This window comes from Pogoniulus pusillus, chromosome 15, assembly GCF_015220805.1.
Source record: "Pogoniulus pusillus isolate bPogPus1 chromosome 15, bPogPus1.pri, whole genome shotgun sequence".
Lineage (NCBI taxonomy): Eukaryota > Metazoa > Chordata > Aves > Piciformes > Lybiidae > Pogoniulus > Pogoniulus pusillus.
The window spans coordinates 9,543,481-9,561,514 of NC_087278.1; the positions used below are offsets into that span (position 1 = coordinate 9,543,481).

General features: G+C 49.9%; 1 long non-coding RNA gene across 3 annotated transcripts in view; it reads left to right on the top strand.

The window, feature by feature from the left end:
* LOC135181867 (uncharacterized) overlaps window positions 1-18,034 on the top strand; it is a 61,114-nt gene that overhangs the window by 21,775 nt on the left and 21,305 nt on the right. Inside the window, exon 4 of one of the 3 annotated variants that reach the window (XR_010305005.1) lies at window positions 6,385-7,727. The exons of 1 other annotated variant lie outside the window; for it this stretch is intronic. This is a non-coding gene — a long non-coding RNA (uncharacterized LOC135181867). Of the gene's footprint in view, window positions 1-2,408; window positions 3,255-6,384; window positions 7,728-18,034 lie in introns of those variants that run through there. One more of the 3 variants, XR_010305004.1, reaches the window with a different exon arrangement.

Genomic DNA, 18,034 nt, shown 5'->3' on the forward strand with positions numbered 1-18,034 from the left:
TCCTCACTCCCTCTCCATCACTTCCTGTTCCGTATGACCCCTTGGTGCATGCCATGCTGGGCAGGAGCAGCTTTGGGCAGCCTTAGCAAAGGTTGATGCTCCCTGGCAGGATCATTTCTGGCTGACAATACTGTGAAGTGATCTTTTCCCCCATGGTTCACACCACTCAGTGCAAGTGTGTGTGTGTGTTGCGGGTGAGAGAGTGACTGCAGTGTTGTTGATGTGTCACTCTTCCTCCTGGCTGGGGCCCGGCAGGGAGTGTGACCATGCAGTTGCACTTGGTTTCGTCACTGAGGAGTTTGCAGAAGGCAAGCTCTTCCCGAATGGAGCCTCTGAACTCAGCTGGCATTGCTTAAATTCCCCAGCCCTCTCAGGACATGGCTTTGGCACTGGCTCAGAGTGGACAAGGCAATAAATCCAGCTCTAGGGAGTTTGGTACTGGCTCAAAACTGCTGCAGCTATGTGGTAGAAGTGCTGATCCAGTATGAACTCACTCTGCTGCTTCAGATTTGTTTAGAAAACAATGTTGGCTTAACTCTGTACTGGCAAGGTTTATGTTGCATCGGGTATTATCTGTCTGCACAACTCTGGCTTGCTGCTGGCTCGAGTGTTGTTTGTCCTTCCACATCTGGCACCCACTCCGCACCGTGTGCGTTCTGCCTAATTTGACAGATGCAATTGCACGCTGCAGCCAGCCTGCTTCGGTCCCTCCTGTAGAGCAAGCCACTTTAAAAGAGGGTTGAATTACAGCCTAAGGAGGGAGTGAGCCATGTCCCACCCAGGCAACTGCCCTTCCCTTTCAGGAGTTACAACAGCCATGGCTTCCCAGGTGCCTTGAGAACCGATGCATGGCAAGGCAGAAACCCAGCTCTCCATAGTTCCACCTTTCCTAGCACTACTTCAGGTCCTGAGGGATCCTAGAGAGACAGGCATGCCCTCTGGCTGGTGGACACATCTCTGCCTGGCTCTGCTCAAGGACTTTTGAGCACTGCCTTACCCTCTGCCCTGGAAATCATGTGTACAGGGATGAGAGGATGACACCAGCTGGAAGGAGGGGAGGCATCACACCAACGGGGAAGGAAGTGTTGTCTCAGCAGAAGGATGATGCTTTGCAGCCCTGACCACTCTACGGCCCTATGCGCAGGGTCCAGAGGAGGCATTGTTGTTCCTCGTGGGATAGTGTTGGCAGAAAATGGGGTTGCAATGTGGGCAGGAGCTCCCATTGGAAGTAGGTGCTCACATGGGACAGAGTAGGAGCAAGCCCTCACTGTTATGCTGCAGGGATTTGCCACTCAGGTGCTTGTGTTGCAGAGGGAAGTAGTTTTGTTTGGGGTGGGTGGGGGGGAAGGGCAGGAAGGTGGTGAGGGGTGGTTGGCCTTATGCTGGTGTGTGGACATGTGCAAGTCTCTGGAGATAAGGAGGAACACTTGCTGACCTGGATTTGCAGTCTGAAGCCAGCTTTACTTTTCAAAGCCCAGCAGGATGAACATTGGGGGCTTGAAGCCAAGAGATGACACTGCCTACAAAACCTCGTTGCCGAGGTCTCTAGAAGCCTAGCTCAGGTGTGGCCTCTCACCAGTCACTATGCCATGTCTCGGTTTCCACTACCTTTACATGCGTTATTTATGCAGCCATCAGCATTGAAGGAGATGAGGTGGATGGGGAGGAGGGATGTGAAGTCACTCTTGGTGTTTGCATGGTGCCTCAGGCTGTGCAGAGGGCTGCTGTGGGGGAAAGGAGGTGCAGCCTGCAGACTCTGCTGGTACGGCTGTGTGCTGATCTTCGCAGGGGGCTGGGTGTTGGAGGAGAATTCATAATGACCAGAGTGCTGAGTGCCAGGGCTGAGGCAGTGATTCACTCAAGCCTCTGTTTGTTTGGGAAGAGAAAGAGAGTTTGTGGCTTGTCACTTGGGGAACAGAGTGGGGATTCAGTGGCAGAGGGCAGGTTTCTTGGCCGGGCCACCCCGGGCAGCCATGCTGTGTGTCTGTGTGTGTCAGGGGAGCAAAGGGAACCCTGGTACAGGCCATGACTGGCAGCCAGCCATCCCTGTCCTCCATCACTTCATCTCCCCCTTGTACCCTCTGCACGGCCGCTGCTGAGCAGATGAGGGCAGCCCAAGATGCACATGTGTCACCGACCTGTGTGTGTGAGGAAAGGGAGAGGAGCCAAAGCCTTGCTAGGAGAGCAGCTGGATGGGACTCGTGCTACTTCCCTGCCTGGCTTAGCCCACACCTGGTGACATAGCATCTGCACAGGTGCCCATGCTGCTTCATTCCAGGCCAAGCAGGCATCTTCAGCAAGATCATGCCTGCTGTGTGGAGCCAGGTCACAGGCTGGGGAGTCATGTTGGACTGACCTCTTCCTCCCCATAGCTCCTCCGTTGTCTCATTCCTGTTGTGCTTCCTCAGGTGTGAACCCTGCCTTGTTTCTTGGAGATGGAGACCTGCAGGCAGTGGAAGGAGGTGTCACAGAGGGAAAGATGATTGCAAGGCACACAGGTGGTATGGAAGGGATGGAGACTCTATGAAATAGGGAGGACCTGAGAGAAAAAGGGCAGAAGCAGCAAAAGAAGAGAGGAGTGGAAAAGGAGGCAGGAAAAGAGCATCATGTCTCTGCAGTGACAGTGTGGTGTGGAAGTCTCCTACAGAACTATCTCAGTTTGAAGTGACTGTGTTTTTACTGGGCATGGATGTGATCTGGAAAGCTGTGGCAGGAGGACCAGCTCTGCGCAGGGGGCTGCTCATCTCCCATCCACTTCCTTAACCCACTGAATAATCAGCCCTTCTCCTGCTGTGACCTTTCTTCTGTTCATGTTCCTCTGCTCCCAATATGAAGGAGGGAGCATTGCTGAGAAATCCTTTCCCATGTCATCTGTCCTCCTGGCCCTGACCAGTGGAGCCAAAGGAGGTGAGTGTGCTGAGCAGCACTGCTGGGAATTGCCTTGCTCTGTACAGGAAGGTTCTTGGTGAGGTCTTGAAGAGAGCTGCAGACTTGCCTTTAGACTGCCGCTCCAAAATAGTTATGGCCACACTGCTCTACAGAGGCAGTATCTGCAGGGAATGAACTCAGCACACTAGATGAGGCAGAATTTTCTCAACAGTTGCTCCACCAACATGTCCTATAAGAATTGAATAACAGCAGTTAGGTAAAAGGGATTTATGGAAGTTTCTCTTCTTCTTCTATGAAATATGCCTGAGTATGTATCTGACAGGGAAGATAGGAATGTCAGGTCTGTCACAGAGTAGACAGACTTCATACAGATGTCCTGAGTATTGTTATTAATGGGAATGTAGCAATTCCCAGAAGCTGGAATCATAGAATCAACCAGGTTGCAAGAGACCTCCAAAATCATCCAGGCCAACCTATCCTCCAGCCCTATCCAGTCAACCAGACCATGGCACTAAGTGCCTCATCCAGGCTTTTCTTGAACATCTCCAGGGATGGTGAGTCCACCACCTCCCTGGGCAGCCCATTCCAATGCCAATCACTCTCTCTGGCAACAACTTCCTCCTAAGACCCAGCCTGTACTTTCTCTGGCACAACTTGAGACTGTGTCCTCTTGTTCTATTGCTGGTTGCCTGGGGGAAGAGACCAACCCCCACCTGGCTACAGCCTCCCTTCAGGTAGTTGTAGACAGCAATGAGGTCTGTCCTGAGCCTTCTCTTCTGCAGGCTGCACACCTCCAGCTCCCTCAGCTTCTCCTCACAGGGCTGTGCTCCAGGCCTCTCACCAGCTTTGTTGCCCTCCAGGAATGCCAGCGCTGGCTTGCGGGGGCAGGCTTGCAGGAGAAGAGGTGCCCACAGCCAGTCATGTGTTCACTGCCACACAAACCCATGGGTGCTTCTTGCCCATCTTGAGCTTCCTCCCCATCCCTCTGCTGTTGGACCTTGAAGTCAGTGGCATATCAGGGCCATCAGGCTGTGCCCTGCTCTGAACTCCCCTGCCTTTTAAAGCCAGCCAGTGTGGTGAGAGCTATCGGGAACCAGCCTGGCACAAAGAGAAACACTCGTATAATGGGGCTACTTATTTGAGTTCCCCATCATTTCCCATTGCATTTCATGTCTTGGGCCTGATTCAGTTGAAAGGCAATCAATGGAGCTAACAGCCCATCATTGTTCTGCTCACCTTCTGATTTACTTCTTTTCATCCTTGCCAGGTTTCATCTCTTCCCAGGTTCATGCATCCCCCAGCACTCAGGTCACTTTCTTTTTGTTGTAACTTAGGCTGTATATAAATCAAACTAGCTCCATCCCTGCCCCAAATCTTCTGGGGTCAAGACAGAAATCACTATTCAGCAAGAGACCCAAACAAATGAGCAAAACTAGCCTGGTCGGTCAGAATAAAGAGGAAGTTATCCAAGCAACCTTGCACTGATCAATTCCAGTCACCTCCTGTGCTTAAAGTGACTCAGTATCTCCATTTTTAGGATGTTGCTGGGGAGCTGAATTCTCTTACGATTTCCCTTATATCAGTCCTTACCAACGGTGTTTGTGAGATTCATTTCCTATATCTGCTTAGATAAGGAACTGTTGGAAACTATGCTGGTAGAATAATGGGTGTTGGGACAAAGCCAATCATAAAAAAAAAACACCCAAAAGCCTGCTGGGAATAAAAGAAAACAACAAACCACCAAACCACACCACAAAACCTCCCTTCCATTCCCTGAACAATAAGTTATCAAGTCCAGATGGTTAAATCCGAGAGTTTGGAAGGAGCTTAAGCGATTGAGCTGCTAACAAAAATATGCAATCTCTTGAGGGGGGGAGAAAAAAAGAGAGAAAGGCTACTGATTTGGGGAATTGGAGAAGACCAAATGTTGTACCTATATTTAAGAAAAGGCTCCAGTGATGATCTGGGGAATTAAACATTAGTAAGCTTTGCATCTGCCTCTGGTAAACTGGTGGGAATGATAATCAAAAAGCAATGCTGAAAGACATCTGGAAGACTGGGGGCTGGTAGGGCCTAACCATCACTGCTTCAGCAGGGAAAAATAAAAGCATCTTGCTGATCTCCTACAACTCTTTGAATATGTCAATAAAGCACTGGATAAAGGAGAACCAAAAGGCTTTTCAAAGATCCTGCACAAGAGCTACTAAAGGAGCTAAGTAGTCAGTGAGAGACAAAATATTGACAAAGATCAAAAACTGAGTGGGAGACTGAAAGAATGAGGGGATTAAACAGGCAAGTTTCACCACAGTGAAAGGTTAACGTGGCCTCCAGGTCTTCTTCTAAATCCCATAGGATTTCCTGTATTGTTTAATGACTTGGAAATGTGGGAGGAGAGAGATGATGCATGAAAAGTTGCAGATGAGACAAAGTTATTAAGTTGGTTGTGACCAGAAAGGGCTATGAGAAATGACAGGGAAAGAGAGCTAAGTGAAGTTTATGTGCTGTGCTTTGATCAACAAAACTCAGTGTTGATACGTCCAAAGTGGTTGTGTTCAAGGTGGGATTGGTCTCCTCTTCCAGGCAATCAGCAACAGAATGAGGTGACACAGTCTCAAGTTGTGCCAGGGGAGGTGTAGGCTGGATGTTAGGAGGAAGTTCTTGACAGAGAGAGTGATTGGCATTGGAATGGGCTGCCCAGGGAGCTGGTGGAGTTGCCATCCCTGGAGATGTTCAAGAAAAGCCTGAATGAGGCACTTAGTGCCATGGTCTAGTTGACTGGATAGGGCTGGGTGCTAGGTTGGGCTGGATGATCTTGAAGGTCTCTTCCAACCTGGTTGATTCTATGATTCTAAAGCAAATGTGTGTTGCGTGACAGACACTGTAGATACCCTTCATTTAGGGGCATCAGCCAAATGAAAGGGGGTGTGGATGCAGGTGAGTTCTTTTCAGAGCTTTGGCCCATGTTCTGTTACCCTTGAGCAGGCAAAGTAGCTGTTTGATTCTGGAGACAGCAGGTAGAGAGTGGTCTGGAAAGGCTGCAAGGCTCTCAGTACAGCTGTGGTGCTGCCTCATTTGGAATTGCAAGCTGGACCAGCGTTGCCCTGGTTTTGAAGGCATGCTGGACAACTGAATGGGCACTGAGGTGAGGCAGAACACCCCCAAGTGAAGAGATGGTGGAGATTGGGGTTGCCAGTGTCAGAGAGTGGACTGGGAGTGGATGTTGAAAGGAAATACAACTATTAGACTTATGAGTACCTCTGTCCTTCCTTATCACAGAGGAGCAAGGGAATGCACAGTGACATTAAAATGCGTTGGGATTCAGGTTCACAAGGTTGGCCTGTGGAACCCTAAGCCATGGGATCTTTGTCAGGACTAAGAATTCATAAAGGTTGATAGCAAACTTGTGTATTTTTGTGGAACACAGGGATACACAACTGAGCTTTAACTAAGGATGAGCCAAATTTTGTGCCCTGAACCTTCATCTTCAGTTTTCAGATCCTGCATTAACCTGCAACTCACAGTGGCAAACAGGAAAACAAAAAGAGGATCAAATTTTCCCCTCATCTCTCTGCTTTGAGGTTTTCCCACCTCTTCCCCCTAGAAATCTGGTGATGTCTCTCGTGAGAGTCAGTGTTGACATCTCTCTGATCTGGAATGGTTGTTCCCCAGTGTGCAGCTTACCTTAATAGCACCTGCTGGGAGATAAGCAGTGAAATTCCTTTCATGTCCCAACTCTTCCTAGCATCACATGTGTTCAGGAACCTCCTCAAGCTCAGGGAAGAACAGGGTCAGAGTCTCTCCTACCGTAAGCCAGCGTATTCGTTGTCAAAGTCGAGAGCAAGAAGCAAGGTTTTCAGCCCCTAGTTTGAACTCGATTCCGGTGCAAACCAAATGCCACACACACATACAAAACAACTGGAAAAGCACCTAAACTCCTGAAAATGCCTGAAATCAGAGAGCTAATATGGAGAGTCTCCAGATGTTCCTGAGAGACTGCACGTGCTTCCACCTCCTGCCTCAGCTATGGATGAAGGAATCAGTGCCTGGATAACAGAATAATCAGAGGACTGGAAGGCTTGCCATAGGAGGAGGGGCTGAGAGAACTGTGTTTGTTCAGCCTTGAGAAGAGAAGGCTTAGGGAGGACCTTATCACCACATTCCAGTACGCAAAGGGTGGCTGCCAGAAGGATGGAGACTCCCTTTTTACGAGTCAGGTGGAAAAGACAAGGGGTGATGGGTGCAAGTTACTCCTGAGGAGATTCAGATTGGACTCCAGGAGAATCTTTTTCACAATGAGAACTGTTAGAAACTGGAAGACTCTCCTAAGGGAAGCAGTGGATTCCCCTACACTGGTCAGTTTTAGGACTCAGCTTGAGAGGGTGCTGGGCCACTCATTTAAACTACACTATCACCTAGAAAGGTTGGCCCAGGTGATCCTTGAGCTCCCTTCCAGCCTGCCATTCTGTGATTCCGTGGGTGCTGCAGCCTTGCCATTTGCCAGGCCAAGCTGAAGTCCACAATTAAAAGTCTGCTGGGTCTGAAAGGAGAAGAGAAATCCCTGAGCCTACAGAAACTTTGAAATCTAATTATTTCCTCCTCTCTTCAGTGTAAGGAGCTGAGTCTATAAACACATCCTCTCCATCCTACAGCGTTCGCTACCCAGAAGCATGATCCTAGTTCTTGGGGTTTTCTTGCTGAATACATGATACAGGGTGCTGAAGTCATTAACAGCTTGGCTAACTGAACCTGTTCACAGAGTTTGATTTCTGGCTATTTGTGAGTAGCACATGCAAGTCTCTGTCTCCTCATAAGTCTCTCCTTGCTGGGCAGCCCACAAAGTGTGAATGGAGTGACTCCTTGTGCAGGGAGATGATTTTAAGCCAGGAAAACAAACACCGAGGATCATCTCTGCATGACACTGTTTGTTGGATCTCTAAGCAATCTTTTATTCTTAGAGCTGTGACTTGTTTTGGTGGATATCTTGGAGCTACACCCACTGCAACTGCTGCTGGATAGAGTGGGAGCAGCCAGGCTCACGTCCCTGTGCTGAAACTCGGGCTTCAATACAGCACCTTTCCATGGGGTTAAGTTCTCTCTGTAAGACCAGAGAGAACTTTGGCACTGTTTCAGAGCTGACATCCTCGCAGCCCCTACAAACCTCTGGGGTGGAATCAACAACTCCAACACCTCTCCTGGAATCCAGGATCTGGGGACTGCGGGGGCTGATAGACACTGACGTCACCCCTGCTGTGTGCCAGCAACCCCAAGGCTTCAGAGACAGCTTGATCACCACTGCTGTGTTATAGCACCTAAAAAGACCTCTGGGATCAGAAGATGATTGCATCTCCCTGCTCTATTACAGCAGCCAATGAACCTCCAGGACCAAAGGATAAATGGACCATCTCTGGAGCATTAGAGCATTTAGAAACCTTGCTCACTGACTCACAGCTGCCTTCCCCTCTCCACCAGCTTCTCTCAGCATCCAGCCACCCTGCTCTACTGAAGTGTAGCTGCATAATCCCTGTACTTTTACATCATCTGGCTCTCTACAGTACTGAGATGAGACCACACTATGTTTCTTAGGGTGTTGGGGAGCACTGGAGTTGCAATGCATTTGCTAGACCTTAGCTCCAGGAGCCCATCGAGTGACTACTGCAATGGCTTATTTCTGCTTAATGCAGCATCTGTGCACCTCTGGCAACTGTTCTGCTGTGGCAGGCAGTGATCTTCTCTTGCCTATTAGAGGATGGAGGCAACAGACTGCCCAGAGGGTGTGGAGTCTCCTCCTCTGGTGACATTTAAAACCCTCCTGGATGCATTCCTGTGTGAGCTATGCTGGATGATCCTGCCATGACAGGAAGGTTGGACTTGATGATCTCTGGAGGTCCCTTCCAACTGCTAAAGTTCTGTGATTCTGTGATTCTGACTCCGTTTTGGATGTTTCAGGAGACAGTTCAGCACCTGGGAATGGCTGTGTCATATCAGCAACTGAAGCTAGCAGACAGGAGTGGGGAAATGGAATGTTTGGTCAGCCATCCTGGCATTTAGAAAGCACAAATTAATTTCTCAGACACCCTAGAGAGGTGGAGTTCTGTCATATTATGAACCTGACTTGTAGATTCTGGGGAAAATCCTAAAAGCTTTTGGTAATAGAGGTTTTAGTGAGTTTAATGCCGATGGAATTAAAAGTCTCAAGGCACTCGTCATGAATGGATTTACATCAGGGAGATTAGAAAAGGGAAAACATTATTGGTGTCCAGGAAACTCAGGAGAGCAGCTGTCAGCTGCTTTGGATGGAAGGTTCCCCAGTGGGCAGGCGCCCTGGGAGCCTGGCAGCACACATGCACAGGCTTCGTAGGGTTGTCTCGCAGGATGGGGACACGTCCCAGAGCCCACAGTGAGCCGCATCATGCATCAGCTCTCTCAGTGCAAGGGTTACACCAGGCAGTTTTACAGGCACGTTGAATGTGAGGAGGCACAGGGAGAGTGTCTCCATTTGGGCTGGCATTCTCTTGCTCCAAGATGCACCTGCCTCACCCAAGTGCTCCCTTCCCTTCCTGGCATGTTTACCAGGCACTCCTACAGAGGGAGAGGAAGAGGAAGACCTGGCAACCCTGCCCCCTGCAGGGATACACCCCAGAGTCACAGAGTTGGAAGTGACCTCTGAATGTCATCTAGCCCAACCCCCCTGCTAGGGAAGGATCACCTGGAGCAAATCACATAGGAACACATCTAGGGGGTTTTGACTGCCTCCAGAGGTGAAGACTCTACAGCCTCTCTGGGCAGTCTGTTTCTTGCTCTGCCACCCTTAACATGAAGAATATTTTCCCTATGTTTCTTGGAACCTCCTGTGTTCCAGTTTGTGTCCATTGCCTGCTGTTCTGTCACTGGGCATCACAGAGAAGAGTCTGGCTCTGTAGCCCTGATACTTGTCATTTAGATATTTACAAGCACTAATGAAACCCCTCTCAGTCTCCTCCAGGCTAAACACACCCAACTCTCCCAGCCTTTCCTCGTAAGGTAGGTGTGCCAGTCCCCTAATCATCTCAGTGGCTTTCTGCTGAGGTATCTCCAGTAGTTCCTTCTTGAACTGGGAGCCCCAGAACTGAGAAGACTGCAAGGCAGTCTTTTCCTTCATGGATGGCTCATCTGCTGCCTCCTTTCTTCCCACCATAGCTATGAAGTCTAACTGTAAGGAGCAATGAAAGGGGAGACTGGGCTGACTGCATGAGGTTTAGTAAACTCATAAGGACCATATTCAACTCATGAAACTTGCCTGGGAGAGTAGAGTAACCTGGGGAGCCCTTACTGTGTGCTGGGCAGGTCCTGCTCCTTTTTCCAGGGCCTCAGAGCTTGTAAGTGCTGGAGCAAGATGTCCCTAGCCTGTGCTCTTAGAAAAGGAAGGCATGATCCCAGAGGGCTTGGCCTTTCTTGGACTTCCCTGCTGGGGCTGGGTGGCCGAGGCTGTGCTCTCTACTGAGGGATCATAATGATAAGACAAGAAGAGACACTAAGAAGCCTGTAGAGAGAGTGAAAAGGATTTTGGCCTTTAAGTACATGAGGTGGTTATGCTCCTCTCAGGAAGGCTCTGAGAGCTGCTTTGTCTGCCGTCCTTGTTATTTCTCTGCAAAGTCCTCACCACTTGGTACATCTCGTTGAGAGCAGAGATCAAGGTTAATTCACCCTGGCCCTCTCCTTAAGTGAGACGTCACAAAACTGAGGACTTCATTCAAACCCTGCTTCGCAGGTTTTTATTTCCCCTGTAGCCTAGGAGAGCTGCCTGGGAGAGCTGCCTGGGAGATCAGGCTTTGCTGAAGCAGGGAGCTCTCTGCCCCGGGGAACATGGGCAGGAGGGAGAGCAAGGTGCCTTGCCAGGACAGAGATAAACCTGATTACAAAGTCAGCACCAGGGTGCTGGCAAGCACCATCGCCCCTGGCACTTCCAAGAGTTACCCTTGCTTTGTAGGGTGAAAATATTGCCCCACCCACAACATACAACAGAGAGCTGAGATTCACAGACTCTGAGAATCATGGAATTGTTTCTGTTCTTAAAGGAAAAGACCTTTAAGATCCTCGAATCTTAACCTAGCCTAATCTGATTTAATCCTTATGTCCTGAAGTGCTATGACTACAGGTTTTTTGAACACCTCCAGGGACAGTGACTCCACCACCTCCCTGGGCAGCCTATTTCAATGCTTGACCACTCTTTCAGTGAGCACATTTTTCCTAGCATTCAATCTAAACCTCTCCTGCACAACTTGAGGCTATTTTCTTTTGTCCTGTCACTTGATACTAGGCAGAAGAGACCAATGCCCATTTCACTACAACCTCCTTTCAGTAGTTATAGAGACCAAATGAGGTCTCAGTCTCCTCCATAGTAAACAATACCAGTTTCCTCAGCTCTCCTATTAAGATTTGTTCTCCAGACCCTTCACCAGCTTTGATGCCTTTCTCTGGGCATGCTCCATCACCTCAACATTTTTCTTAAACTGAGGGGCTCAGAACTGGACACAGTACTCAAGGTGTAGCCTAACCAGTGCAGAGTACAGGGGCAGAAGGACTTCCCTAGTCTTGCTGGCCACACTATTCCTGATACAGGCCAGGATGCCATTGGCCTTCTTGGCCACCTGGGCATGCTGCTGGCTCATGTTGAGATGCTGTCATCCAGTACCCCCAGGTTCCTCTCTGCCTGGCTGCTCTCCAGCCACTCTGTCCCCAGCCTGTAGCACTGTGTGGCATTGTTGTGGCCAAAGTGCAGAACCTGGCACTTGGACTTATTACAGCTCATGGCTTTGGGCTGTGCCCATCTGTCCAGCTGGTCCAGGGTGGGGATGTGAGGGGCCCGAAACAACACAGTGTTCAAGGTGTGGCCTCAACACTGTTGAGTACAGTGTTGAGTACAGTTGAGTACAGAGGCACAATCCCTTTCCTACTCCTGCTGGACAAATTATTGGCCACTAAGGCACACTGCTGGTTTATGTTCAGCTGGGGCTCAGCCAGCACCCCCAGGTCCTTTTCTGATGGGCAGCTTTCCAGCCACTCTGCTCCAAGCCTGCAGCATTGCATGGGATTGTGGTCACCAGCTCCTGCCATCCTTTTTCTTCCTGTTGGCTCTGGGGCATCTGGGTGGAAGGGAAAGGCTGCAGCAGTGGTTGCCAGTGTCCTCAAAACAAAGTAGCTGGTATTGGGCAGGATAAGCTAAATGTCTCTGATGTCCCTTCCAGTGAGTGGGTAGATGCCAGAGAAGGATGTTCAGCTACTATCTACCAGTACACCCAGGCCCCTCTCTGCCTGGATGCTCTCAGCCACTCTGTCCCCAGCCTGTAGCGCTGCTTGGGGTTGTTGTGATCAAAGTGCAGAACCCTGCACTTGGCCTCGTTAAATCTCATCCCATTGGCCTCTGCCCACCCATCCAGCCTGGCCAGGTCCCTCTGCACAGCTCTCCTATTCTCCAACAGATGGATAGCTCCTAGCTTGGTGTCATCTGCAAACTTACTGATGCTGGACTCAATCCCCTGCTCCAATCATGAATAAAGATATTGAACAGGATTGGGCCCAGCACTGATCCCTGGCAGGCAGACAGGCCTTGCCCTGGCACACACAGCTTAGGGAGAAGAATCACAGTCATAGAATCAGTCAGGGTTAGAAGGGACCACAAGGATCATCCAGCTCTGACCCCCCTGCCATGGGCAGGGACACTTTACCCTAGATCAGGCTGGCCAGAGTCTCAACCAGCCTGGCCTTAAACACCTCCAGGGATGGGGCCTCAACCATCTTCCTGGGCAATCCATTCCAGGCTCTCACCACTCTCATGGTGAAGAACTTTTTAATGTGAAGCACAAGGTTTAGAGGCAAACCCCAGAATGTGCTGACTGGGTACATGGCAACGTGCAATGAGTGACCAGCAGTGATGTCTGAGCAGGAGCTAGAGCTGCCCCTGGAGCTGCAGGCTTAATCTGTGGTAGGGAAAGGAGTAAATCCATTGCTGTGACTGCTTATCCCAGGAAGGTGTTTGGCACTGCTGAAGGCATACTTGTCCTGCAGATGTACTGCATCTGAGCTGCTGGGCATGCAGGCATCTGCCTTTGGATGGGTACACAGAGAGACTGGGACATGCTTCTGTGTAGGTTGCATTGGCACTGACAGAACCTGTGTAGAGAAGCTGTGGAGGCGCCAAACCTGGAAGTGTTCAAAGCCAGGTTGGATAGGGCCTCGAACAACCTGGTCTGGCAGGAGGTGTCCCAGTCCATGGCAGGGGAGGTTGGAACTAGATGATCTTTAAGGTCCCTTCCAACCAGACTATTCTGTGCTTCTGTGATCTGAGCCAGGGGTGCTGCTCCAGAAATCGTTTTGCGCCTGACACTGTAAAATCTTTTATATTCTCCCTGCATCCTGGTCAAAAGAGCTTCTACCTCATCATTGTCTTTCTTGAGGCACCTCTCTTTCTGTTGGTGTGTCTTCAGGTGCAAGGAGAACGTTGGTGCAGGTGCCCCCTGCCTTTGCCAGCCGTGCTGGCCGTTGCGATAAGCACACTCAGGCAGGATGTGTTCACCCGCTGTAAACAGCAGTCATTGTCTGTTCCCAGGCAGAAGCCTGCTTTTGGAGGACATCTAGCACAGCTAACTCATCATGACAACCAGCAGCAACTTCGGGCTGCATTCACAGAGCTGTTTGTGGAATCACCTCGACCCTTCAGCACAAGATGTACACTTGCAGGAAGCCTTGCCTCTGTGGAAGAGACAGGCTTCTGCTTTCTGCTGCTGGTGTGCTCCTGGCAAGGGCTAGTTCATGACTAACTTGGTCACTACTGACAGGGCCACTACCAGAACTGCACTAGTAGCAATGGGTAAGGTGATTTGTGCTGATGTGAGCTTTCTTAGCAGGCATGAGGTGGGAGAAAGGAGTCCTTTGGTGGAGTCCTTCGGCTCAGCAGGACTGCTGAGTGCTCAAGCAGCTGTAAGGATGCTACGAAATGATCAGCTTCAAAAGGCTGTGGTCTTCAGGCCTCCATTTAGAGGCAAGTTCATGAACACACAGGTAGGCATGCTCACCACTTCCCTGGAGGTGGGAAGAGGTATTTAAAGGCAGGTCCTAGGTTTTTCAGCACCTATCAATTGTTTTGTAGGCTGAGGAAACCTGCCGTTTTGCTGTTGGGACTGACTAGCCGGGGTTCAAAGCCCTCCCATTTGCACAGTTAGCAGGGTTTCTGTGTGCTGTTTTTTGGGGGGGATGCCCTGTGCAGGGAACTGTGTTCTCACCAGCAGCCACTGGGCTGAAGATGGTGTAGTAGACGGTGGAGACCAAGTGCACCTTTGTTTTATGGTAAGATTGCAAATCCATGTGGATGTCAGCATGGTTTGTGCTCTTTGCACCACACTGGCCTGCTACATTCTCACAACAGGCAGGTGTGTGAGAAGGGGCAGGCTTTTCATGGGGAGCTGCCTCTGGGCACTGCTATTTTTCACTTCATCCTTGGAGTTGGTGAGCCTGGTAGCCTTGCAGGGTGATATGCATGAGGCAACCTGACACTAAGCTGCAGGACCCATGAGGCAGTATCATGATGTAGCCAACAAAGTGAGCTGCTTGCTGCTGCTTTGATGTGATCCTATGACAGTTTGATGCTTTATTCAAAGCACTGGTTACAACTTCCTTACTCTTCGTTCCCGAGCACTTCAAGGCCAACCAACGTATTAATAAATTAGAGGGATTAAAATAAACAGTGCTTTGAAAATCATTAGGCATCCCAAATGTCTGGAAACAAACAGCAGTTGAAGTAAAAATACAAAATGCAAATAGGCTAAGAATTGGGCCATAAAATATTGTAGCCTAGCCCTGGGGCAGCTGTGGAAAGGGGGGAAAAAAAAGTGTTTATTCCCTTGTCTCTTTGGGCTGAGACAGAGGAAGCAGTACTGGGGTACTGTGGATGAGGAATGGTCTCTGCCCCATTTCCTTCAGTGGTACAGAGCCTGCCCCAGCAGTAGCTTTACTGGCTGCAAAGCAGGGGTGCGGGGAGATGAGGCCACAAGCACCAGCCACAGGGCTGGAGCTAAGGCAAGATCTGAAGGCTGCAGACTGGAGACCATCTGGGTGAGCAGCTGTCCTAGGCAGCTCCTTCTGCTGCTCTTGGTCCTGACCCTCACCCTCCAGGCACTGCATACCCAATTCTCTCCTCCTCTCTCAGCTCATTTGCCTTTCTCACTCTGAACGCAGCTCTCCCTTCCCTTTCTGAATGTTCAGGGACTGACAGAGCCAATTGACACAGCATCTACTTTGTTTCTTCTCAGGGGTACCAAAGCCCATCCTCTGGCATCAGTGACCACATCAGCAGCAATCCTAGCTGCTGCCAGAGCAGTGAGAGACCCTGGTGCTCAGTGACCTTTCCTTTTTCTGCATCCTGGCCAGGGTGATGCTTTTGTTGTTGTGGACTGCCTTTTTTTGTCAGCCTGTGCCAGTAGCAGACACACTGTAAGCAGCATTGTCCCAGTGAGGGTATGCAGCCTCCAGGGAAATCACAAGTGGCACAGGGCAGTGGATGAGAGTGTGGCTGCTGATCTGACTGCTGTGATAATTTGGGTGGTACTTGAAGCAGGAGATGTTTGAAAAATGCATCAGAGCAACACACACATCTTTAATGAGTTTGACAAACACTGCAGTCCTGCTTTAAGAAGTGAGAGTAATGAGGGCAGTCAGCCTCAGCTTGTAGGATGATTTTAGGCCTGAGAAGTACTAAGGAGTCACAACTGGCTGATGCTGCCAGCCCAGTGGGGAACAAGGGGACCCAGCTTTCCAGGCAGTTGTTGGAGGTCTTGTGTCAGCGAAGGAGATACTCGCTGCTGGCAGACCAGACAGCCTGGCTGTGCTCAGGGAAGACCACATACTTGTGAGGAGGAGGACTTCAGCTGTGAGAAGTCTGGCTGATTCAGGAATTGCCTGGACCATCTTGAGCTTCTCTTGCGTGACAGACTTCTCAAGCATCACTGGCCAGGGAGAAAGCCATCAAACAATAAGAGAAAGCTGGCCTAGGAGAAGGCAGAGCCTGTCTGATAATTGAATACTTCTCCCTGCCTGGCCAGCATGCTGTGAGTGCAAGGCATCATGAGGCCAGGTGCCTGGCACTGCCAAGGGACTTTTCCCCTCCACATATCCACTGGGATTTCTAATCCAGGCTGGGTAGGACAATGCTGTCATGTTAGTATTGGTATAACTCTCTTAGCAGGCTACCGGTGTGACAGAGTCACAAAGAGAGGAGTGTAGGCTGAATATGCACTCATGCTTGCTAAGCCTGTAATCCCAGCTTTGATTTTCTCTCCCTCTCTTTCAATTTCTTTCTTCTTTTTGCTTTTAATAATAAGTTCCAAGTTAATAACAATGATTCACTAGTTGCTGGTTTATCTGTCGTTGGCACGGTGTCCAATTTAGATTGCACAGGGCAGAAGGATTGGGGGGAGAAGGAAGAACTGGGAAAGGAGAGGGGAAGCTGGAGAGTGCCCCTGTTGCCTCTCTCCATGGAAACTAAAGCTGGTGTCTCTCTGTGAACCTGCAAGTCTTGGCTGTGATTTCCCCTATGGTCAGAGGAGGCTGGTGATCAGCTCTGTTCCCCCACTTGATTTAGGTCTTGACTGGCTTTCTTAATAAAGGTTTAGCAGCAATTAGCAGCTGATGTGCTGCATTTAGTGGCCTGTGGAAGGGAAGGAGACTTCCCTGAACTGTGCTGTGATTGTTACACCTTCATGGGTCAAGAGTCAGTGATGGAGTTAAGCCTTTGAGTCTTACAATTGTGTCTGAGGCTGTCTGCACCTTCTTAAGGCTGATCTCTGCAGATCCTAGCAGACTCCACATATTACTCAGCCTAGGCTGCTTCAAGACCTGCTGTGAGGTTGGTTCCAGCACCATAATCTCTTTCTGCAGCCAAACCCTTCTGACTCTGTCTGCCTAGGAATCTGACCACCTCTTCTCAAGAAGTGCTTGGGTTGGGCAGTGAGATTCCTCATTGGGCAGTAGCAAGAAGGGGCACAGAGATGTGTGAAGACCTTTGTCCAAGAGCTGCCTTGCCCTGCTCTCTGTGCCCTGTCAGTCACTGGTCTGAGTCTCACCTCAGCCAGTCTTGCTCCAGGTGCTTTCCCCAGGGTAAGCTTCCTCCCTCTTTTGTCTCCATCAGTAGGCACAGCCTTGCTGATCCGCTCTGGGCCGCAGGTGGCTGCGCTTTTGGCTGGGTGACACTAAGCATGGAAGACATGGAGCAGGTCATCTGGAATAAGCAGTTAAGTGTATGCTGGTGTGTTGGAGAACAGTGAACAGGAGGGGACAGAAAGGTCAAAACCCCTAAAGATCTGGGCAGTTTTGGAGAAGCATTAGAGGACTACTGAAAGGGGAGTTCAGCTTCACCTTGGTTAAATTTTGTGTACCCATGCATCATCATGGCAAGACTGGTCCTGACCCCCAAGACCAGTGATCTATGTGTGGTGCTGAGACAGTCTGGCATAGAGAAGACAGCTCCCTTTGAAGCTAAGGGGAGCTGTGGGGCACTCTGGCAGCTTGTGGGGTGTGAGTGATGGCAGGGAGCATGCTGTTGTGCAAGATCAGTGAAGCGCTGCTTATCTCTCAATCTGCTTCTCTCGCTCTTCGTGAGTCTCTTCTCACTTCTTCTCATGTGCTCATATCACTTTTCTTGTCTCTCTCTCACTTTCCTTCTGTGCTTGGTGCATGGCCTAGTGAATATAATCTGCCTCTGTTCTCTCTTTTCTCTTCCTCACCATCTTTCTCACTCATCCTTTCTTCCTGTCTCTCACTAACACTCTGTTGCTCTGAGAATTTATTCTTCTCTTCTCTCCCACACTCTGTCCCCGTTTAATCAATCTCAGCACAGGCCTGTTTTTCCACCAGAGCTGCTGTTTCATGCTTATTCCCATGGAGGAAGGATGGGAAGGTGTGTGGTTAAGGGACTAGGTAGGAAGCAGGACATCTGAGCTGAAACTCTTTGATGGCCATGGCTGAGTCATGTCACCCATTATGTGGCTTGGCTCCTTCCCTTTGACACAGGAACACTACAGCTGTGAGTGAATCTGGCATGCTTACAAGTCGAATGGCCAAGATCTGTGAAGCTTCTGGAAGCAGGATAGAGCTCTTTGGGTGTCCATGCAGTGCT